Genomic DNA, 25,781 nt, shown 5'->3' on the forward strand with positions numbered 1-25,781 from the left:
TGCCGGATTCCCTCATCTTCTTCTTCTTCTTCTTCTTCTTCTTTTTCCAGCAGCAGCAGCAGCCGATCATCCTCATCCGGTAGCAAGGAATTTTCCAGTCGATTGCGGCGCCTGAAGTGGAAGCCACATCTTTTTCCGGTAAGTCAGTCTTCTTCTTCTTCTTCCTCCGATCTTCGGTTCCTCACCTTCATCCTCATCTTTCTTTCTTTTCAATCGTTCTTGTTTACCATTGTTTACAGAAAAAAAAAACGAAAAAAATATAATAAATAAATAGATCACTTGATTTTTGTTTACAGCAAAGAAAAATGAAAAAAATATATGCATCAGATTCGATTTCTTCTTTCCTGGTGTTGTTCTCATCTGTCGGTTTTTGATTTGTCTTGATTCAGCAATTTTGTTTTTTTTTTCTGCAACAAATTCTGTTATATCGTGCATTTTTTTTTTCTTTTCTGTGATTTTTTTTGTATGCAATCTGTGTGAGTTTCAATTTTTTTTTCAAATTCTTTGTTGTCTTTAGCTTGTTTATGCTGCATTTTTGCTATAGTATACATTAGATTGATCTCAATTTCTATTATGCAAATTTTTTTTTCATGTTTTCATTTCAGCAATTCTTTGTTTGATTCCATTGTCTCATGAATTTTTTTTCTGGTTTTATTCATTCTTTGATTTTTCATTTCTTGATTTCCTTGTATATCTTTTAGATTTCATCGTAGTTGTTTAGATCATCTCATTTCCTGTTTTAATTTTTTAGTTTAGATCTGCAATTGTATTTCCAGTATAATCTGTAGTATCGTAGATTTAAATTCTGTTTTACAATTCAGTTTTTGAAACCGATTCCTTGTTCTCCAGTTTCCATTTCATATGTTGTTTTTCTTGAATTTTCAGTAATTTTACAATACTTTTCATTGCATTAAATTTCTGTGTTTCTTTTATTATTCAGTCATTTTCCTGTTTTGTTTTTTTTAATTCCTGTCTCTTTCATTTCTAATTCTGTTTGTTTTTTCATTTTATTGAATCTCTTGTTATTTCATTACATGCATTGTCTAATTTTTTTAATACATTTCAATTCATTTTTTTAGTATATAGTTAAGTTTCTGTATTTTTGATATTGCATTTCCTTATGCTAATTAGGTAATAGTTGTTGATTGAATTGTCTGTGTTGTTAATTTGGTCAGTTAATTGAATTCTCTATTTTGTGAAAATTGCTTAGTTGTCTTTTATATTACTCTTAGTTTTAGAATTACTCAGTTAATTAACATTAGTTTAATATAGTTTTAATGGTCATTAGTTTCTTTTGATGCTATATTTCAATGTTCTTAGCATTTAGCTAGTTTAATATTGTTTTTACTTCTATTTCTGGTACTGCTCGTGTTCCTTTGAATTGTGCAGGATAGCACAGGAGTGGAGTGGAAGCGATTACGTGACACGAAGTACGAAGAATAAAGTCTGTTTGCTTTTATTTTTAGAATTAGGAATTTTAATTGGGTTTGTAAATATTGCACTTTATGCCCTCTGCGAAGGGTATTCATTTGTTGTAATAGCTAGTTGTGTTTACTTTTCTGAACATTTTACATTTCCATAATTCGGCAATAAAGATTAGTTTAGACTTGTGTACTTGAATACGATATATTCCCGTTCCCTGAGTTCGACCCGGTCTCATCCATTAGTGAGAACCGGTTTTTTATTATTTGATGTCTGGTTTTCACATGCTTTTCATATAAAAAACTTTTCAAAAATTTACAACGATTGCAAGAAGACATCAAATTTTTGGCGCCGTTGCCGGGGAACGGCGTAATATTAGTATTCACTTTATTGCCTAGTGTTTGCTTTGCATTTAGGTTTAGAACCACGTATGTGCATAACTTAGAGAAGAGCTTACTTTTCTGCACAGCCCACCTATTAGGATTCCCTTAGAGGTGACTGTGTACGATTGGTACCGTACACATAGATTTTATATTTCTTTGCATAATCTCTGTTATGTGTAACTGCGTGGTGTTTGTTTAGTTTTTGTTGTTTTTAGTTTACTCGCTTTGTGGTTTGCGTGGTTTGGCCGCTTAGTGCGTTAGTTAGGTAGAAAACCCAAAGTTAGGACGTAAGCTACACCGGTCTACTCTAAGGTGTATGCAAGGGCGACGCTCACTTGACCCTGAGCTGGTAGAGCCGATTGAGGACCCCGAGTCCCTTATTAGGAGAGCCCAGAGATCTGCAACCATGGCTGAGAATCAGCAGATTACTCGTCCCCTTAGGGAGTACTTCATGCCTAACACCTATACTCCCGCCTCTTGCATCACAAGACCTGATGTAGGAGCAAATCAATTTGAGATTAAGGCCAGTGTAATCCAAATGTTACCTTCATTTTATGGTCTTAGCAATGAAGATCCATATCGTCATCTCGACGAATTCTTAGAGATTTGTTCTACAGTGAGAATAAACAACTTTGGAGATGATGCTATGAGGTTGACCATGTTTCCCTTCTCTCTGAAGGATAAAGCCAAACACTGGCTGAAGGCATTAGATACAGTTAGAATTACCACGTGGGAACATATGCAAAGAGAATTTTTAAAGAAATATTTCCCAATCGGTAAGACGAATCAGTATCGAAAAGCCATCACCAGTTTTACGCAAATAGAGGGGGAACTGTTTCATGAGACTTGGGAGAGGATGAAGGATCTTCTCCGCAAGTGTCCCCACCACCAGGTGCCTCGATGGCAACTGATGCAATATTTCTATGACGGTCTTACTGAGAAGAATCGTCAAATGGTTGATGCCGCATGTGGGGGCACTTTCATGCTCAAGAGTGAGGATGAAGCGTGGTTGCTCTTTGAGACATTAAGCGAGAATTCGATGCACCACGCGACAGCTTCACGGTCTGATAGAGTTACACCTGTACATGATAGTGCTAAGAAGGCAGGTATTTTCGAAATAGGGATGAACCTTGAGTTAAGCAACAAGGTAGACCAACTATCCTAGAAATTAGATCAATTATTGTTGGGTCCCTCTCCTGCCATGCAGGTGTGTGCGTTGTGTGCGAGTCCTGCACACCATGTTCTCCAATGTCCAGCTACGCCACAGTATCCTGAGTTTGTCCAAGAGCAAGCTCAGATAGCTCAAAACTTCGCTAGGCCCGCACCCAATCCATTTGCCAATACTTACAACCCGGGCTGGCGAAACCATCCAAATTTCTCATGGCGTAACTCACAGGCTCAAGCCCCTAACCCTTCCCATAGTCAATCCAGACAAGGTGGTTATACACCTGGATTTCAAAGATCCAATGACCCTCCAGCCCAACCTGCTTATACTCAACCCCATTTTCAGGAGCCTTCATCTAGTCAATCTTTTGAGGATAAGATTTTGCAAGCTTTGAGCTCACATACCCAGTCGATTACAAAGTTAGAAACTCAAATGGGGCAGCTCGCTGAAGCACTTAGCAGGAGAACTGAGGGAACATTGCCTAGTCAGCCTATAGTTAACCCTAGGGGTAAAGAACCTCTGCAGAGTTTGCATATGACAGATACACATCAAGAGCAAGCTCAGGCAGTAGTAACCCTTAGAAGTGGGAAGCAGTACCATTCAAGGGAGGCTGCAGAAGAAAGAGAGAAGATAAGTAAGAAGCAGCCTGTCCCTAATGTTGTACCCCAGGAAAGCGAGAAGGTTCTTCCATTTGAGCCTTCCACAACCCATATTCCTAAAGCCCCCTTTCCTGAGACGTTAGAGAAACCGAGAGCATTAGGTAAGTCGGGAGTAAACATGCAAGAGATGCTTGAGATATTCAAGCACGTCCATATAAACCTTCCCTTACTAGATGCCATCCAGCAAGTCCCTGCATATGCAAAGTTCCTCAAAGAGCTTTGTACGCAGAAAAGGAAGTTGAGGTCCCATGCGCAGAAGAAAATATATTTGACGGAGCAGATCAGTGCAGTATTGCAACACCAGACTCCACCCAAACTTAAGGACCCAGGGACCCCTATCATATCATGTGTCATAGGAAACATTACTGTTGAGCGTGCTTTGCTTGACCTTGGGGCAAGTGTTAACATTTTGCCGGGTTTCTTCTATGACAAATTTGGATTGAAAGAGATGAAATCTACACCTATGACGCTTCAATTAGCAGATAGATCGATTAAGGTCCCGAGAGGGATACTTGAAGATGTGTTAGTCAAGGTGGAGGATTGTTATTTCCCTGTCGACTTCGTGATATTAGATATGGAGGGAGTTGATAGCATCAGACAGACTCCTATTATTCTTGGTCGCCCTTTCCTAGCTACCGCCAATGCGTGCATTAATTGCCGCACTGGTGAAATGGATGTTTCATTTGGAAATAGGAAAATGAGGATGAACATTTTTTGTGCATCGATGGAGTCTGATACTGAAGAAGCTTCTTTTGAGGTTGATATCATTCAAGATATTATAGAAGCTGAACATGATTGGTTGTTGAGTGATCCACCTCAAGAGGAGATTGATGAATCATTCAAAGAGGATCGCCTTGATATGATAGATAGTGAGGCAGATAATGTCAGTGGGATTTGGCATCCTGAACCACTTCCAGAATTAGCTGAGAAGCCCGCAAAGCCATCAATAGAGAGTCCCCCAGAGTTGGAGTTGAAGCCTTTACCAGCTTCACTCAAGTATGTCTTTTTAGGAAAAGAGCAGACTCTCCCAGTTATTATTTCTGCAAACCTGACAGATTCACAGGAGCATCAGTTGTTACAGGTTTTGCATGAGCACAAGGAAGCTATTGGATGGTCTGTGGTGGATTTAAAGGGGATTGACCCCTCCTTTTGTATGCATCGGATCATTATGGATGAGGGAGCTAAACCTTCAAGAGAATCACAAAGGAGATTAAATCCTCACATGAAAGAAGTGGTGAAGAAGGAAGTAGTTAAATTGTTAGATGCTGGGATTATTTATCCTATCTCCGATAGTCAGTGGGTGAGTCCTACCCAGGTTGTTCCCAAAAAGTCTGGGCTCACTGTGGAAAAGAATGAGAAAGGAGAGAGCATTCCCATGAGGATTACTACGGGATGGCGAGTATGTATTGACTATAGGAAGTTGAACAGTGCAACTAGGAAAGATCATTTCTCGTTACCGTTCATCGACCAAATTTTAGAAAGACTTGCAGGCCAGCAATATTATTGCTTTTTAGATGGATATTCCGGATATAACCAAGTGGCCGTTCATCCCGAGGATCAGGATAAGACGACATTTACCTGTCCCTATGGTACATTTGCATATAGGAGGATGCCGTTTGGGCTTTGTAATGCCCCGGCTACATTTCAGAGATGTATGATGGCGATTTTCTCTGACATGATGGATGATGTCCTTGAGATTTTCATGGACGATTTCTCGGTTTATGGCTCTTCTTTTGATAATTGTCTCCAAAAATTATCTCGTGTACTTCAGCGCTATAGGGAGACAAATCTAGTGTTGAGTTGGGAAAAGAGTCATTTCATGGTACAGCAGGGGATTGTTCTTGGACATATTGTGTCTGAGAAAGTGTTATCATCGCAAAAATTTTCCCCTCCCTTGCGAGAGAGAAACGAATTTGCGAGTCAAACTCGACCAAAGTTTTGAAAATGATTTTGAAAATTTACTCGCCTCCGTTTTTAAAATTTGCGGGAAAATTCCGTGGAATGGGATCCGCCTGTCGGTACGAGGTTCAACTGTTCCTGGCGCCTTTACCAGGGGTAATTGAACCAAGGATCAATTACGTGCTTTAATTTGACTCAAATAGCTAAATTATGCTCTATTTTTCTAGAATGCACAAAGAATCAGGCTTGTGCTATGAAATTTTTAAAAAATGCAAGTTTGAGAAACTATGATGTTTGCTTTGGAAAATTGAAATGCATTTGGAAAAATGATTGGAAAAGTGCTTGAAATTGGAGTTTTTGGGAAAATCATTGAATTTCATTGGAAATCAGAAATTTGCATTGAAAAGTGATTTCTCAGGAAAGCTTGAAAAACTGAGAAAATTGGTTTTGAGATTGGAAACTTGGAATTGCTTTTATGAGAAAATGGATTTGAGAATCTTGAGAAAATCTAAGAAATTTATTGGAAAATGACTTTTGAAATGGAAAATGAATTCTCAGGAAAACTGGAAAATATGAGAAAATCGATTTCTGAAAACTTGGGATTTTGAAATTTGAGAATTCGAAAACATAGGAAAATCTTGATTTGAAATTGGGAAATGCTTTGAAATGTCATTTGAAAACTTAGGATTTTGAGAAAATCAGATCCTGAGAAAGACTTGGAAATTCTTGAGAAAACTGAATTTTTTTGAAATTGAAATTGGAAAATGAATTTGAGAATAATGCCATTTGAATGAATGAATATGAATTTGAAAAGGGAATTTCATTGAGGAATTGGGAAATCCTTTTAAAACTTTGAAAAATGCAGTGCATTTTGAAGTTAGCCTAAGTGTGTAGGCTGAATGTGGCTAATACGAAGATCATAAATCTTGGTTTTCTTCGTATTCTGACTATGGCCATAAATACGAATCCCACCGAGTTTATAAACTCCATAAAAGCTTGTGCACGTGCCATTCGTGTAAACCATAGTGAATTTGAAACAAATATGCATGAATCATACATCACATATTAAAATTTGCATAAATTAAACTATATGCAATGCAACCCTATTCTAAGCAGAAATGTAACTCTTATTCCAAATTATTACATTTGATGTTACATTGAATTGAAATAAAATAAGAAAATAAAATCTTCTTCTTGAATATTCCTGCAAAACTAGAAAACAAGGTTAGCACAAAAATGTAGGTTTTTCTGAATTTATCCGAAAATATGAGAAATTATCGGATATTATTCAGATATAAACCCAAAATCATACCCCCTTTGATATAAACATGATGAATAATGAATAAATTTCGAAAATAAACTTGAAAATTCGAAATTGGGGTCAAAATGACCAAAATACCCCTGATGACCTTGAAATCAGGGTTTTCTGAAAGATTTTTTTGTAAATTTTGGAAATTTGAAAATCAAATAAAATAAATCAAACATAATATGATAAAATATGATGATATGCATGAAATTTTGGGAGAATTAGAAATTGAAATTTCGAAATTTAGGTCAAAATGACCAAAATACCCCCAATAACAAGACTATGGCCTTGAAACCAGGGTTTTCTGAAATAAATTTTGCAAAATTGAAAAATATGAAATGCAAAGGAGATTAAAATTAACCCTAATATGATTATACATGCTTATGTACATGATAAAAACCCTAAAATGGCGAAAATATCATAAAATATCGAATTTAACCTGATTTTCGCTTCTGAATTTAAAGATAAACTAACACATGGAGAAAATGAACTTGGAATTAAACCAAATTTGGCATGGACACCTAAAATAACCCTAAAAATAGAATGGAGCTCGAAAATCTTATTTTTTTGTATTTTTAAATATGGAAATTCAAATAAAAACCTTAAATTTCATGATTTTTGCCTAAAATATTGATTCTAAAGGGGATTTAGGATATCAAACTTCCATAAAAATTTCCCAAATTTTATGGGATGACAGATGACAGTAAGTCAAGGATTTTTTCCTTTTACACTTTCTGGTTTTGACCTATGGTCGGAGCTGTACCACTCCGGCAAGTCGGATCGAAATCCGGCGACTCTAGTAAATGAAGGAAACAGACAGGTTTCGGTAGAAAATGTGGTAAAAATGGCAGACAGATGGGAAAATGGCTGAAATTGTGGGAAAATGTCCCTGACAAACAGATGAAGATTTGATATTTTGACACTATTAGGATTCGGGTTACGGTTTGGAAAAGGCCATACTGTTATCAGAGACCTAAATCTCTGAGATTTCTGGACATTGGAATCTGTTAGACATAAATAGAAAATCCGGGAAAAATACTGGAACAGATTTAAAAATTCCCAAATTTTGGGAAATGACAGGAAATTATGTTATGAACAACTTTCGTGTTGAAAGTTTTTGCAGAAGGGTTATAGATTGGATGGACTTGGTGCATTAAGGTCTGTCTATACCCTGACGAAAGAAAATCGATATTTTTCCCAGGGGTCTGAGAAATCCGATTTTTTACAGAAGTCAAAACTGACTGGAAAAACCTCAAAATTTCCAGATCATTAGTAGATTCAATCATGAATCTACTGTGATTTTTGGAGGACGATTTGGATTTCCCATGAGGGTGGTGCCGGAGGTTCTTGTCTGCTAAAGAAGAAACTGGAAGTTCAAAAAGACAGAAAACCCGATGTAGGGTTTGATCAGTTTAGATAGGTTCCGAAACCCGAATTGAATCAAATTTTCGGCAGTAGACCAAAGACATATGACTAAGACTAATATGCATTTTTTTGATTTTTTTAATAGTAAATTACACATAAGATCATAATTGGACTCAATGCATAAATCAAACCTAAATTAAATATCAATAAAACTACATTAAATGCTTATGAAAGTGATTTTTTTTTTTTTTTTTAAATACAACATAAAAACTCTATGATAACGGAAATAAAATGATAAATGACAGGGGTATGATCAGTTTTGATGTTGGATATTGGTGAGTGGGATCCCGATCCATTCATTGAATGGGTCCCTTGACTCACATATCATGAACATGAATAATCTGTCTTACGTCTTCATAGATCCACAAATGAAATATTCAATCACCTAAGTCCAATTTTTTGAAATGTTTTCAGATTATATTCATGAAAATATCATACGAAAGACCTTATCATATCATGATCATCTTTTGAGTTTAACAAAACCAAGATTGAAGACAAGGGTTTTACCTTGGATGGTGTTGATTGCTAATGGAGAAGAAGGTTGAAGAGGTGGCAGCAGCTTCAAGATGGTGGCTGTTGGCTGGAGCAAGGACCTTGGAACCGATGGAGGAGATGGCAGCGCCTTCAAGGAGGGCTGTAGTTGATCTCTTGTGTGGCGGCTGCAGCTGCTACAAGGGGTTGAAGGTTGTTGTGGCTGTAGCAGCCAAGGGAGGTGCTGAGTGAGAGGAGTGGCTGCTGGTTGGTTCTCCACTCCGGTGGCTGCTGCCTTGGCTGGAAGAAGTTGCTGTCATGGAGGTCCAGCTGATGCAAGTAGGTGAGGGAGAGCTATGTAATGGAAAACCAAGGGAAAGAGAGAGAGAGAGAGAGAGAGGTTAGGAGAGAGGCGTGAGATGGGAATAGGGCAGCCGTTCTTTTCTTTTTTTTGGTTTTCTTAACTTAGGGAAGATTATATCTTTCCCTAAGTTCTTAGCTTTAATTAGGGAAGGAAAGGGAAACAGCCTTTACGTGAATGGCTGGGCAAGAGGGAGGAAGGAAGGGAGAAAGGGAAGAAGGAAAGAAAGGGAAGAAAGAAGAAAAAGAAAAGGAAGAAAAAGAAAAAGAAAAGGAAAGAAAGAAAAGGAGGGAAAAAGGAAAAGGGAAAGAAAAACATGGGGAAAAAAAATGGAAAGTGGGGCTGGAGGTTTGGGTGACCACCTTGTGGGTCCCACCCTAGGAAGAATAACATAATAAAATAAATAAATAAATAAAATAAAATAAAACAAACAACAAAAAAATAAAGAAAAAGATAATTTTTTTTTTCTTTTCTTATAAATTAAAACAAGAGAATGCAAATGGATGGGCCATCTCAGAGCGGGTCCAAATTTTGATTTTGAAATTCATTTTGATGATTAGAGGGGTAAAATAGTCTTTTCAAAAAGTTTCCAAACGAAACGAGCTATTTTTGGCAGTTTTTGAAACGAGCTCGGATTTTGAAGTTCAATACCTCATTGCGAAGCAAATCCAGTGTAGAATTTGAAAATTTGATTTTGAAAGAAATCCAGATTGTTTTTCTTGAGAAAATATTTTCAAAACGAAACGAGCTATTTTTGGCAGTTTTTGAAATGAGCTTCGATTTTGAAGTTTAATAGCTCGTTGCGAAGCAAATCCAGTGTAGAATTTAAAAATGTAGTTTTGAAAGAAATCCAGATTGTTTTTCTTGAGAAAATATTTTCAAAACGAAACGAGCTATTTTTGGCAGTTTTTGAAATGAGCTCCGATTTTGAAGTTTAATAGCTCGTTGCGAAGCAAATCCAGTATAGAATTTGAAAATTTTATTTTGGGAGAAATCCATATTGTTTTTCTCGAGAAAATACTTCCAAATTTAGACTCCCGGTGGTAAAAATGTTAATTTTGGAAACCCGAGGTTCTGAAGTTAATTTATGAAAGCTTTTAAAACTCGATCTGGATTGAAATTTATAAAACTGGAGTTCTGGACTTCAAAAATGAAATGAAATGTGATGAAATGTTATGAAATGCTGAGAAATGATATGAAATGATGAGAAATGACATGAAATAACATGCGAAATGCAGACCCTTAATAAAGAATTTTTGATGTCAGACCCCGATTGACACTTGTACCAGTTTAAAAAGCATTAAAATTGATAAAATTTGCAAAATAGCTCAAGAAATGGTTTTCGAGACTCTATTGGGTCAGAGTGACACTGAAAATTGGGGTTCGAGCTGGATTGAACTGAAATGAACAAGATTGAGCTGAGTTTTAGAGTTTCAGAACTCCAATGAGCTGACAAGGCACTGACTCAACTGACCTTTCCGACTGAATTTTCAAGAAAAGCTGCCATTTTTAGAGAAATGGTACAGAATGATCACTGGAGTGAAGTGAATTCTGAACTTGAGCTGAAACAAAGGTCATTAATACTGAGGTGAACTAAAATCGAGGCTCAAACACTAGCTCAACTGACTAAACTTGGCTCAATTTCAGCTAGAAGAGCTAAAATGGACCAAAATGGGCTCCTAGACACTTGGAAATGGTTTTGTACTGAAACTGGAGTGTTTGAACTTCTGGTGAGCTCAAGTTAGACTCTGGGAAACATGACTGACTGGGAATGACAGACTCGGAGACAATTGGTTTGGATTCAAGTGAGAAATGAGCTCATTTTTTAAGAAATGATCCCATTTTGGCAGGAATGGTCAGAAATGAAAATGGTCTGTTCATTGTGAGCTCAGATGAGCTTGAGATGACTGATATTCTAACTGTCTTGAACTGACCAATGAGCTTGGTTGACTCCGACTGACTGGGGTCCGGGATGACCTAGGGGTAAAATGGTAATTTTCCTAATGAAAATGGGTAAAATGGTGCTTTTCTGAAACTGACTCAGGGTTTGACTCCTACACTGACCTAACAAGGTTGGCACTGCATGAGGAGGATTGTTTGAGAATGGATGTGGAAAATTTGGGGTGTTTACAGAAAGGTATTGAGGTCGATAAGGCAAAAGTGGAGACCATTGTCAAATTAGCTCCACCGACCTCTGTGAGGCAAGTGCGTTCATTTTTAGGGCATGCAGGTTTCTATAGACGGTTCATTAAAGACTTTAGTAAGATTTCTAGACCGTTGTGTAACCTGTTGTCGAAAGATCAGTCGTTTGTGTTTGATGATGCCTGTCTGAAGGCATTTTTAGCCCTAAAGGAAGCATTGACCACTGCTCCTATTCTTAGATCTCCTGAGTGCCTTTTGAGATTATGTGTGACGCTTCAGATTATGCGGTTGGAGCTATTTTAGGACAGAAAATTGAGAAACGATCTCATGTTATTCATTATGCTAGTAGGACTCTTTCTGACACACAAATGCATTATACTACCACTGAGAAGGAGTTACTAGCCGTTGTATTTGCACTTGAGAAGTTTCGATCATATTTGTTAGGCTCCAAAGTTATCATTTACTCAGATCATGCTGCATTAAGATATTTGATGAGTAAAAAGGATGCTAAACCGCGTCTCATTCGTTGGATTCTTCTGTTACAAGAATTTGATATTGAGATTCGAAATAAGAGTGGATGTAAGAATCTTGTAGCAGATCATCTGTCTAGACTGACTATAGATTCATCTATTGATCAAGGACAGATTGTTGATTCTTTTCCGGATGAGCAGTTATTTCATGTCAAGCGTTTACCTTGGTTCGCGGATATTGTAAATTTTCTGGTTACTAGAGAGTATCCTGCGCACTGGAACCGGAATGAAAAAGATAGATTTTTTGCGCAGGTGAAACATTATTTTTGGGAGGAACCAGAATTATTTAGATCTTGCCCGGACCAGATGATTCGGAGATGTGTGCCCGAAGAAGAGTATCATTCCATTTTATCCTTTTGTCATTCTTTAGCTTGTGGAGGTCATTTTTCTAGTCGGAAGACCGCTGCAAAGGTCCTTCAGTCTGGATTTTGGTGGCCCACACTTCATAGAGATGCTCACGAATTCTGTAGGAAGTGTTTGCGATGTCAGCAAACAGGTCGCATTACCAAGCGCGACATGATGCCTCTTTTACCTATTCTGATTGTGGAAATTTTTTATGTTTGGGGCATTGATTTCATGGGTCCTTTTCCGCCATCATTTGGATTTACATATATTTTAGTGGCGGTTGATTATGTTTCAAAATGGATCGAGGCTGTGGCCACCCGGACCAACGATCATAAAGAGGTGCTTCGGTTTATTAAGCACAACATTTTTAGTCGGTTCGGAGTTCCTAGAGCGATCATCAGTGATGGTGGTACACATTTTCGTAATGTGCAGGTAGCTTTCTTACTTAGGAAATATTCTGTGCATCATCGGATTGCTACACCTTACCACCCACAAACCAGTGGCCAAGTTGAGGTATCTAACAGGGAGATAAAGAGGATTCTTGAAAAGACAGTCAGACCAGACCGCAAGGATTGGTCTCAGCGCCTTGATGATGCCTTGTGGGCTTATAGGACTGCTTTCAAGACCCCGATTGGTATGTCACCATTTCGATTAGTTTTCGGTAAACCTTGCCATCTTCCTGTTGAGTTAGAACATCGAGCATATTGGGCTATAAAAAAATTCAATTTCAACATGACCCAAGCTGGAGTCGAGAGAAAATTACAGTTGAGTGAGCTAGAGGAATTGCGTAATGAAGCCTATGAGAGTGCAAAGATTTACAAAGCTCGAACTAAGCATTTTCATGATCGATATATTGTTAGGAAACAGTTCGAGCCTGGGCAAAAGGTATGGCTTTATCATTCACGTCTTCATCTTTTTCCAGGTAAGTTGAAGTCAAGATGGAATGGTCCATTTGTTGTGCATAGGGTGTTTCCATATGGAGCGATAGATCTTTTTGACCCTCGTACGGGTGCTATTTTTAAAGTAAATGGGCAACGGCTGAAGCCTTATATCTCAGATATTGTGACAGGACAAGACATTGAGGATGTTGATCTTTTAGAAGTTTAGGACTCACACATGTTTGTATATATTTTAAAAATTTTGTAAATATTCATAGAAAAACAAATTTTTTTAAGAGTACTTTCATATAGTTCATGTGCATAATTCATAAACCATAATCATGGTAGGCATATTTTCACATTTTAGATTTCATTGAGTTTACTTTCTTTCCCTCATTGATTTTATCTCATGTGCATTCACTTAGTTTCACATAAGCATGGGGGAATGCCACTGGGACAGTGTAATTCAAGCATGGGGGAGGGTGCAGTAGCTCACCAGAATATTTTTGTCTACGTTCTTGCACATGTTTACACATCTCTCATAAAAAGTAGATTTTTAAAGAAAGAGTTTGAACTTATATGAATGTTATTTCAAATCTGATGTTTTTAGAGGATTTTTAAGCCCCACGAAATTTTTTTTTCTTTCTGACATAGATCTAAAAATTATGGTTGTTTATGTGGATTTTGAGGAAATGATGATAGATACATGTTAGAATTTATTTTGAGTCATAAATATGAATATGCACAGTTCTATTTTTGAAAAACTAAGCAAATGAACAAAAGCATAAAAATGAGCTCAAAAAGTGAGAAAAAGCATGCGTTAGGTTGTTTGGATAATTCCACAATCCTTAATAGATGGAACTTAGATGTAAGTTGAAACTTTTAAGTCCATTTGCATAAGGGAGAGTGGAAAACTTCGTGATCCTAGGTAACTGAGAACAGATACAAGTTGAAATGTTTGACTCTCATGTTATAAGGGTGAATGAAGGAAGTCACTTTTATGTCTTAGTTGATATCTTTTGGTATGAAGAAAAAAAATATAGAAGATATTGACATTGCACAAGGTATAAAAGCAGACCACACGCAAGCTATAAGAGAAAAATAAGTGCGCAAAAAGAAAAAGCGTGAAAAGAAAAAAAGAAAGGAAAGAGCTTAAAAAGAAAAGTTCAATGCTTAGAAGTGTGATTGAGAAAACCTGTGCAGAAAACATATGAGTGAGGATAAGTAAATAATAATATGTTTTTATTGGATTTTCTAAGAATAAAACATAAATAATTGTGATTTTTAGAAAAGTGAAAGAAATTCTTTTTCTATGGTGGTACATAAAAGACTCTAATTATATTTTGATTTTGAAATAACAGGAAATATTTGTAAAAATAAAGTCTTTGATTACCTACTGATTATGAGGATGTGTAATATTATGCATACATGACAGAGATGTTTGTGGGTAGCATCACTGCAAACCCTCACGAGACCTTACTCGTCCACTGGGGTAACCCAGGGGGTGAAAGGGCTTGTTGCATGAGCTAAATGCAACCGTGATTCCTACGAAAGTGAGTTAGGTGATAGTTTGATTTCTTGCATTTTTCTAGTTTGCTCGAGGACTAGCAAAACATAAGCATGGGGGTATTTGATCATGCATATAATTCAGGGTTTATTAACATTTAAATATGCATGATTTTATGAAATAATGTTTCAAAAACCCAATTTTATGTTAGTTTTTGAGTAAATGTGCTAAAATAATTTAAAATTAGAAAATGAATAAAAAAATAGTTTTATTTTACATTCTTATGCCTATTTTAGTTTTAGTTGGTTTTAGTTTTTATTAAAAAGAAAAAAAATTAGAAAAATAGTTTTATTCATTTTAAGTGTTGTGTTTTTTAGAAAAGAAAAGAAAAAATATAGTAGATTAGTTTTGAAGTTCTTTTATAAAGAGTTTTGTTTTTGAAAATTTTCACAGTTTTCTTTACTTTTGAAAAGAATAAAAATAAAAATAATAAATAAAAAAAATAAAATAAAAAATAAATATACAAACCGGGTGGAACCGGTTTGTATTTATAAAAAGAAGAAAGTAAAAACCAAACCGGTTGGAACCAGTTTGGAAGTTTTGAAAATAAAAAGGGGTTGTTTCAAACCGGTTCCAACCGGTGTAAACCCTTTTAAAAAGGGGCGTACAACAGATCGGAGGGGGCTCCAATTTTGTGCGCCAGAATGCTTTTCCCCCTCTGATTTTCCCATCTTCCTTCTGTTTTTCCTAATTGCCGGATTCCCTCATCTTCTTCTTCTTCTTCTTCTTCTTCTTTTTCCAGCAGCAGCAGCAGCCGATCATCCTCATCCGGTAGCAAGGAATTTTCTAGTCGATTGCGGCGCCTGAAGTGGAAGCCACATCTTTTTCCGGTAAGTCAGTCTTCTTCTTCTTCTTCCTCCGATCTTCGGTTCCTCACCTTCATCCTCATCTTTCTTTCTCTTCAATCGTTCTTGTTTACCATTGTTTACAGAAAAAAAAAACGAAAAAAATATAATAAATAAATAGATCATTTGATTTTTGTTTACAGCAAAGAAAAATGAAAAAAATATATGCATCAGATTCGATTTCTTCTTTCCTGGTGTTTTTCTCATCTGTCGGTTTTTGATTTGTCTTGATTCAGCAAATTTGTTTTTTTTTTCTGCAACAAATTCTGTTATATCGTGCATTTTTTTTTTCTTTTCTGTGATTTTTTTTGTATGCAATCTGTGTGAGTTTCAATTTTTTTTTCAAATTCTTTGTTGTCTTTAGCTTGTTTATGCTGCATTTTTGCTATAGTATACATTAGATTGATCTCAATTTCTATTATGCAAATTTTTTTTTCATGTTTTCATTTCAGCAATTCTTTGTTTGATTCCATTGTCTCATGAATTTTTTTTCTGGTTTTATTCATTCTTTGATTTTTCATTTCTTGATTTCCTTGTATATCTTTTAGATTTCATCGTAGTTGTTTAGATCATCTCATTTCCTGTTTTAATTTTTTAGTTTAGATCTGCAATTGTATTTCCAGTATAATCTGTAGTATCGTAGATTTAAATTCTGTTTTACAATTCAGTTTTTGAAACCGATTCCTTGTTCTCCAGTTTCCATTTCATATGTTGTTTTTCTTGAATTTTCAGTAATTTTACAATACTTTTCATTGCATTAAATTTCTGTGTTTCTTTTATTATTCAGTCATTTTCCTGTTTTGTTTTTTTTAATTCCTGTCTCTTTCATTTCTAATTCTGTTTGTTTTTTCATTTTATTGAATCTCTTGTTATTTCATTACATGCATTGTCTAATTTTTTTAATACATTTCAATTCATTTTTTTAGTATATAGTTAAGTTTCTGTATTTTTGATATTGCATTTCCTTATGCTAATTAGGTAATAGTTGTTGATTGAATTGTCTGTGTTGTTAATTTGGTCAGTTAATTGAATTCTCTATTTTGTGAAAATTGCTTAGTTGTCTTTTATATTACTCTTAGTTTTAGAATTACTCAGTTAATTAACATTAGTTTAATATAGTTTTAATGGTCATTAGTTTCTTTTGATGCTATATTTCAAAGTTCTTAGCATTTAGCTAGTTTAATATTGTTTTTACTTCTATTTCTGGTACTGCTCGTGTTCCTTTGAATTGTGCAGGATAGCACAGGAGTGGAGTGGAAGCGATTACGTGACACGAAGTACGAAGAATAAAGTCTGTTTGCTTTTATTTTTAGAATTAGGAATTTTAATTGGGTTTGTAAATATTGCACTTTATGCCCTCTGCGAAGGGTATTCATTTGTTGTAATAGCTAGTTGTGTTTACTTTTCTGAACATTTTACATTTCCATAATTCGGCAATAAAGATTAGTTTAGACTTGTGTACTTGAATACGATATATTCCCGTTCCCTGAGTTCGACCCGGTCTCATTCATTAGTGAGAACCGGTTTTTTATTATTTGATGTCTGGTTTTCACATGCTTTTCATATAAAAATCTTTTCAAAAATTTACAACGATTGCAAGAAGACCTCATATATGCATTTCTTTACGCCGCCGCTGTATAAAGCACAGGCTTCTGCTTATACTACATATATAGCGCATAAATGAGCGTTCAAATGGAGATCAAACTCCAAATCGCCAATGCGATTCCCTGACCGCTCCTTGTTCAAGATTCTGCTTGACGAATGAAGCCTCTATTGGAAAGGCTTCACTTTTTGGCAAAATGCTCTTTACGTAAAAATTAAGTCAATTATGTATGGCCTGGCTATGGCCCAGGGTTCCTGCAACCTTGATGGATGCAAAGTACGCACAACGGTGTGCATCCATTTTCCCGAATTAAGCATGGCGATTTCCTACCAAAGAGGGGAGATGCCGCTGAAATGGATAAAAGAAACGCACGCTTTCTCCGTAAAAGAGAGGAAGTGCTGCTGAAATTTCTGAAGAAGCTAAGAATAGCTCAGAAAGAACGTAGCAGGATACTCTGACATATAGCAAAGTGCTACCCAGTTCATGGTTTGCCCTCTACAACGTAGAAGGGTTCGTCGCACCACTGCCAGTAGAGCAGGGGAGGTGCTGACGAAATGGTTGGCAGAAGAGCTGCCGGAACCAATGGAACGGCATAATGATGTCCGTTGATGGAACGATGCCAGGTCGGCTCGTATCCTTGTGCCTACAAGGGCACCTTGCTCGTAAGGGCCGCTGAACCGGAGTAGAGGTTGCGCCTTGGCTAGGTTTGTACTCGTCGCGTAAAAATACGCCGAGTAGCCGATCTATTTAGATCGAGTCATATGCATGCTCATTGAGAACGGTTACACAACCAGACTCGTAAGGGCCGAAGAGCCAGAGTGTGTTGTTTCCACCCAAAGAGGTGTGATGTTCGTGGTGGCCGAAGTGCCAAGAGCGGTGTTCTGCATGCATATGAATAAGACTTAAGGTCGCACATACCCCGCGGTTGAAAATCGTGTTAGGGGTACCCCCTCAGTAATGACTGTGTTGGGGCGGACTGAATGGGGTCGGGTACACACTCCCGTAGTGCTGAAAGCACGGGCTGCCTAAATGGCATGCAGATTCTGTCTAAGTAATTGTAAGACTGGCAGACCCCTTCAGGAATTATGCTCACTGTGGAATGACAGTGATGGTACAGCCTTGAGTGACATGTATTTTACTTTGGACCTGATAGAGTCCACGATGGCCTCAGTCACTCATGGGTTTTGGGGTCGTGGTTATCCTTAAGATCTAAGGATTGAACCCAACTACTGCAAGTAGAGGATGCATCCGAATATGGGCCTAGTAGGGTTCTCCCAGTTGAATCACACTGCCCTACTATGGATAGGGTCAACAGGCCTCTGGGGTATCTAAAATACATAGAATAATCAACCCCCAGAACGTCGCGTTGATGCCCGGACAATATCTCTACCTGCGTACCAAAGGCGGGAGCGGTTAATTATCAAACAATGCATTAGTTCTAGGTACAGCGATGCTTTGAATATATGAGTGGATGACGTGTTGAGTCAGTCCTGCATAACCTTTGTGAAGGTGTCATGTTCGGTATACTACTGGACCGACTGGGCAAAGACCCGTGTTGTATCCGCACGACTAAGCGAAGCTCGAGGAGTTGTCCTTAGATGCGTGGGATACAGATGTGCCAAGTATGAAGACTTGAGCAAGACATCACTTTGAGACCCGAAAGAGGTCATGGCTAAGTCGTGGAGACTTAAGCGGTTATTCAAATCACAGCCCTGAAAAGGCTTGCTCTAAGTCATGAAGACTCGAGCGGATGTTCAACTCATAGCCTTGAGGAGGCTCTTCTGATATACGCTAAGTCTTGGAGGCTTGAGCGTCGTTATTACGCATTGCGACCCTGAGTGGTCATCACCGTACTTGAGTTGAATGGATGTATGACTGCATGCTTACCAGACCATCAGTGGTTCTGACCCCGTTTTATGGGGATTTCAGGTGTTGGACCTGCGTGACGATATGCGGAGCAAGGCGGCATCGAGTTCCAGGGTTTCTCTAGACAGAGTTGTATTGCTTCCTTTTTATTGAACCTTCACTGCTTTTCTAAGCAATAGTGTTGTAATAAACATGTGCTTTCGATAAAATGGAACACTTTGGTGGTCAATGAGTTGCTTGGCCACATACCTGCAACGTGCTCGGAGTTTTCTAAAACTGACGACTCATTATCGTCTTATTCCGCTGCTAAAAGCTTTTCTAAGTTCCGCTGCAAAGAAAAAAAAAAAGAAATTCATGAAAATTTTAACTTAGCTTTGTTTTGGAAATCCGGGGCGTTACAGAATTGGTATCAGAGCATGAGTCTGAGAAACCTGGTTCAAGATCCGTCATGGTCCCGATATCGCACTGTAAGTATATGTTTTTATACTTTGGTTCTGATCTGGGTGCATCTTTGTATAGATGGCAACTCATGACTCGCGTGGATACTGCTATCGCTGCAAGGTCATGCACGATGAGTCGATATGCCCATATGAAGTCCAAGACTGCCAATATTGTGGCGAGGATGGGCATTCCGCCAACGAATGCCAAAGGAAATATACCGCCGATATAGGTCGGCGGGCATCAAAGGGTCTCAAGGATGAGACTTCGCGTGTCAGTGGACCGCATCACTCTAGTGTTGGGAGCAACCATACCCCAACATCTTCTGATAAATTACCAAGGTTGAGGGATTTTGATTTGAACTTCCCTACGGAGGTCTATCACTCGCCAAGCTACCATCCAGCATCACATACGCCGAGCTTAAACGGCAGGAACAAAAGAGGGGATTCTTTCTGTTCGCCGATCATTATTCCAGACTCCCAGAGTCTTGATCTTGCTGACTGGGAAAGTGGACTGGAGTCCCTCATATATCCCCAATATTCGCTTGCTAGTGCGGAAGTGCCGCCCAAGCCAAAGCTAGTAGTGCCTGCACCAAGGCCATGTGGCAATAGATGGACCTTTTGGAGTTCGTCTTCATCAAAGAAATCCAAGTCTTAAAGAGACTGGTGATGTTTTGGAGTCAGTAGACTCATGTATATAGTTTTTCAACGCCTAAAGTCTGCCAGTGCGGCATGACGTTTTGTTTAAGGCGATGCTTGTGTAAATGTGATGTATATTAAGTAAATAAAGCATTTACTTCCTCATATACATCGAGAAACTAAAAACAAGTGCTTGTGTGTGCATAGATAAATGGCTCCTACGACGAGGAGAACCATACCAAGCGAGGAGTCCCATACGCAAGGATTCCTGTTGGAGACACTCAACAACCTGGTTACCGCCATCCGTGAAACGAGGCCAGAACCAGTCGCACCACGAAACGAGCACCTGGGAGGAGTGACTTATGAGAAGTTTCTCAAGCTTGACCCGCCAGTTTTCATTGGCAGAGCCGATCCTGAGCTCGCGGAGAGTTGGATCGAAGAGACAGAACGTGCCTTCTCAGTACTGGGAGTACCAGAGGAAAAGAAGACCAATTTTGGCACGTATCGGTTGAAAGACAATGCACGGAAGTGGTGGGATACCACTAAACTTATCCAGTTCTCACAAGTCGAAGTCATTCCTTGGACTGACTTTCGGAGGACTTTTATGGATAACTACTTCCCGTTGCATTCCAGAAACAAGAAAAAGATGGAGTTTCTGGAGTTGGAACAGGGCGGTATGAGTCTAATGGACTATACCACCAAATTTCAGAATCTAGAGCGCTACTGCTCTCGATTGTTCGAAACAGACCAAGAAAGGGCCGACAAATATGTGAATGGTCTGCGCGAAGGGCTGCGATCTCGAGTGATAACAAGCATGCCTTCGACTTTTCAGGCTGCGGTAGCAGCAGCTTCAAAAATCCAAGAGGATTGGGCGCGATCTAAAGTGATCATAGCAAAGAAGCCCATAGTGAATGGTGGGAATCGTAAAAGGACATTCCCAAGTGGCCAGGGTTCACGACAACCCTTTCAAAAGAAGAAGTTCAAAGGAGGGAACAACACTGAGCAAGTCGTGAGGCCAAGACAGAACCCAACTCCGAATGGTCAGCAGTCCAACTTCAGCTGCCCAAGGTATCGTATGAACCACCCCGGAAAGCCATGTCCTTGTGACATTGGTGGGTGCTTGTATTGTGGCAAGATGGGCCACTTTATAAGGGATTGCGCCAAGAAAGCTGCAGATGAACAGAGGAGTAATGCCGGATCTGCCGGACCCTCTCGACCAGCACCACAACGTTTTCAGTTTCAACGACCTCCACCTAGAGTAGAACAAAGGCCTGCTGCAGGTCGTGTATACGCTGTAACGACAGAACAAGTCGAAAATGGTGACCTGATTGAAGGCACCGTACCTGTTAATGGACATGCAGCTTACGTCTTGTTTGATTGTGGTGCTACTCATACGTTTATCTCTGACGATTTCACCGAACAACTCCACGCTTCGGTGCAACCGATTGATAAAATGATCGAAGTATATAACCCATTGGGTTCACGCACCAAATGTATCCGGTATGTGAAAAATTTGGATATTGAGATAGCAGGGCAACACTTGCCTACTGACGCCATCCTGATCGATATGATACAGTACGATGTCATTCTGGGAATGAATTGGTTGGCTCAGAATAATGCCAAGATTCTGTGCCGCGAGGGCACAGTGATTCTATATCGACCCGGATTGCCTAAGATGGAATACCGGTTATCCAAACCAGTTCCACAGAAAAGGCTCATATCAGCACTTAAGGTACAAAAATACCTTAGGAAGGGTTGTGTGGCCTTCCTGTTGAGTCTCTCGGTGGAAAAATCCAACGACCAACCCCTTGAGAGTTTGGAAGTGGTACGGGAGTTTCCCAATGTATTTCCTGAGGAATTGCCAGGACTTCCGCCAATTCGTGAGGTTGAATTTGGAATTCAATCCTTACCTGAAACAGCGCCGATATCCAAAGCCCCGTATCGAATGGCGCCAGCTCAACTCAGTGAGTTGAAGTGTCAGTTGGAAGAACTGATGGAACAAGGGTTCATCCGACCGAGTGTGTCACCGTGGGGAGCCCCGGTACTGTTTGTAAAGAAGAAGGATGGATCCCTTCGGTTATGCATCGATTATCGGATGCTTAACCAGGCAACTGTTAAAAATAAGTACCCGTTGCCTCGGATTGAGGACTTATTCGATCAACTCAGAACAGCGAGGGTGTTCTCCAAGATCGACCTCAGGTCTCGGTACCATCAGCTCAGAGTAAAGAAAGAGGATATACCCAAGACAGCCTTCAGAACGAGATACGACCATTATGAGTTCGTAGTAATGCCCTTCGGACTCACTAATGCGCCTGCTGCCTTTATGGATCTAATGAACCGGATATTTAGACCATATTTGGATAGCTTTGTCATCGTCTTTATTGATGACATTCTCGTATATTCTGAGAACAAGGAACAACACGTGGAGCACTTGAAAATCGTCTTGAAAACCCTTCAAGATAACCAACTCTATGCTAAGTTTTCAAAATGTGAATTCTGGCTAGACAAAGTGATGTTCCTTGGTCATGTGATCTCGAAAGATGGAATCACAGTAGATCCTGCGAAGGTGGAAGCTGTGATGGACTGGAAGCAGCCAGAAAATATTACTGAGGTCCGTAGCTTCCTTGGACTTGCCGGATATTATCGGAAGTTCATACAAGACTTCTGTAACGCCCCGGATTTCCAAAACAAAGCTAAGTTAAAATTTTCATGGATTTCTTTTTTTTTTCTTTGCAGCGGAACTTAGAAAAGCTTTTAGCAGCGGAATAAGACGATAATGAGTCGTCGGTTTTAGAAAACTCCGAGCACGTTGCAGGTATGTGGCCAAGCAACTCATTGACCACCAAAGTGTTCCATTTTATCGAAAGCACATGTTTATTACAACACTACTGCTTAGAAAAGCAGTGAAGGTTCAATAAAAAGGAAGCAGTACAACTCTGTCTAGAGAAACCCTGGAACTCGATGCCGCCTTGCTCCGCATATCGCCACGCAGGTTCAACACCTGAAATCCCCATTAAACGGGGTCAGAACCACTGATGGTCTGGTAAGTAGGCAAACACCTATCTATTCAACTCAAGTAAATGCATAGACCACTCAGGGTCGCAGTTCGTAATACGACGCTCAAGCCTCCATGACTTAGCGTATATTGCAAAAGCCTCATCAGGGCTATGAGTTGAACATCCACGCAAGTCGTCATGACTTTGCATAAGCCTCTTCAGAGCTGTGAATTAGAATAACCTCTTAAGTCTCTATGACTTAGCCTTGACTTCCTCAGAGTCACGAATGGATGTCTAGCTCAAGACTTTATGCTTGGCACATCCGTATCCTACGAATCTAAGAACAGCTCTCCGAGCTTCACTTAGTCGTACGGATATCAATGGGGTTCTTTCCCAATCGGTCCAGTAGTATACCGACCATGACACCTTCACAAAGGTTATGCAGGACTGACTCAACAACGTCATCCACTCATACATTCAAAGTAGCGCTGTACCTAAGCTAATGCTTTGTTTCGATAATTGCACCTCCCCATGGGCTTAGGGGACTCATATCTGGGCGACAACGCGACGATCTGGGGGTTGATTATTCTATGTATTTTAGATACCCCAGAGGCCTGTTGACCCCATCCCCCTAGTAGGACGGTACAACATACCGGAAGAGATCCTTACTAGGTATCCGAATGCATTATGCTACTACAGTAGTTGGGTTCAATCCTTAGATATTTAAGGATAACCACGACCTCCATACCTCTGAGTGACGAAGGCCATCAATGAACTCTATCAGGTTCGGGTGAAATATATGTCACTCAAGGCTGCGCCATCACCGTCTTCCTCGGTGAGAAATTCTGAAAGGGGCCTGCCGGTCTTACAATTACTTGACGAACATTGCATGCCTATAGGGCAGCCTTTGAGAAGTATGTACCCGACCCCAATCAACCACACGGTTTTCACCGTGGAACAAAGGTTTTATTCATATGCATGCTTAACTCTGCTCTCGGCACTTCGGCCTTGACGAGCACTTCACCTCTTTCGGTGGAAACAACACACTCCGGCTCAGCGGCCCTTACGAGTCTGGTTGTCTGATAATTCTCAATGAGCATGCACATGACTCGATCTCTACGGATCGGCTACTCGGCGTATTTTTACGCAACGAGCTCAGGACCTCGTCAAGGTACTACCACTACTTTGGCGCAACGGCCCTTACAAGTATGGTGCCCTTGCAGGTGCTAGGGAGACGAGTCATTCTGACATCGTTCCAACAAAGGACATCATTGTGCCACTTAACTGGTTCTGGCAGCTCTTCTGCCAACCATTCTGTCAACATCTTCTCTGCTCTACCGGCAGTGGTGCGACGAACCTTTCTACATCGTAGAAGGCGTTCCATAAACTGGGTAGCACTTCTGCTACGTTCTTTCTGAGCCATTCTTAGCTCCTTCAGGAATTTCAGCAGCACTTCCTCTCTTTTACGGAGAAAGCGTGCGTTTCTTTTATCCATTTCAGCGGCATCTCCCCTCTTTGGTGGGAAATCGCTACGCTTAACTCGGGAAATGGATGCGCACCGTTGTGCGTACTTTGCATCCATCAAGGTTGCAGGAACCTTGGGCCATAGCTAGGCCATACGTAATTGATTTAGTCTTTACGTAAAGAGCATTTTTCCAAAAGGCGAAGCCTTTCCAATAGGGGCTTCATTCGTCAAGCAGAATCTTGTACGAGGAGCGGTAAGGGAATCGCATGGGCGATTTTGGAGTTGATCTCCATTTGAACGCTCACTTACGCGCCATATATGTAATATAAGCAGAAGCCTGTGCTTTATACAGCGGCGGCGTAAAGAAAATGCATATACTATTGTTCAGGGTGTGTAACTGAACGAAATATTCTACATATATAACAAAACAGGAGCCTTGGCATCGTTCGACGCGACGGCGTAAGTAAATACATTGCAGAAAGCAGGAGCCTTGGCATCGTTCGACGCGACGGCGTAAGTAAATGCATAATCGGAAGTGCAGTAATCGGAAGTACAGAAAGCAGGGAGCCTTGACATCATACGACGCGACGGCAAAGGTAAATTACATGGCCTGTGCGATATAAGACGCGTCGGCAGTATCAGCAGATATACACCTAGATCTGTATCCAACGATAGTTACGAGGCGAGCGAGTGAACACCGAAGTGTCCTAGAGGGCTCAACCAAGAACTAGGGTGAGATACTATTTTGAAGAACGCATATACTGCGTATTCGAACATATATATCCGACGATAGTTACGAGGTGAGCGCGTGAACACCGAAGTGTCCTAGAGGGCTCAACCAAGAACTAAAGTAAGATACTACTTCAGAAAGTATATGCTATATACAAACAATCAAATACTTGAGAGAGATGGTTTAATGAAGCGAATTTACTTCAATTTGAGGAAGAAACGACTCCGATTGCTTCAAACGCTTCGAACGAGGCTCGACTTCGAAAAAGGATCAACTTCGAACTTCGGACGAAAAAGGACTTGGACTTTGACTTTGAACCAAACCAGGTTCAAGTCAAGTCAACTGGGTTCAGACTTAGGTCAAGTAGGTTCAGACCTAGGTCAGGTGGGTTAGGACCAGGTCAGGCAGGCTCAGACCAGGTCAAGCAGGCTCAGGCTAAGTCAGGCAGGCTCAGACCAGGTCAGGTGGGCTCAGGTGGGCTAGGCTAGGTAGGGGAGGTTTGGGAAAGGAGGAGAGAGAGAGGGGTTGGCGATTTTTAAAGAGAGGGGGGCTCCTTTATTTATAGATTCTGAAACTTGGGCCCCAAGTTTCAGAATCTCCTTTTTGCCCTTGGCTATTCCGGAAATTCCAAGAGGTTCCTTGGAGTG

Source organism: Nuphar pumila, chromosome 6 (genome assembly GCF_984573655.1).
Source record: "Nuphar pumila chromosome 6, dmNupPumi1.hap1.1, whole genome shotgun sequence".
NCBI classification, from domain to species: domain Eukaryota; kingdom Viridiplantae; phylum Streptophyta; class Magnoliopsida; order Nymphaeales; family Nymphaeaceae; genus Nuphar; species Nuphar pumila.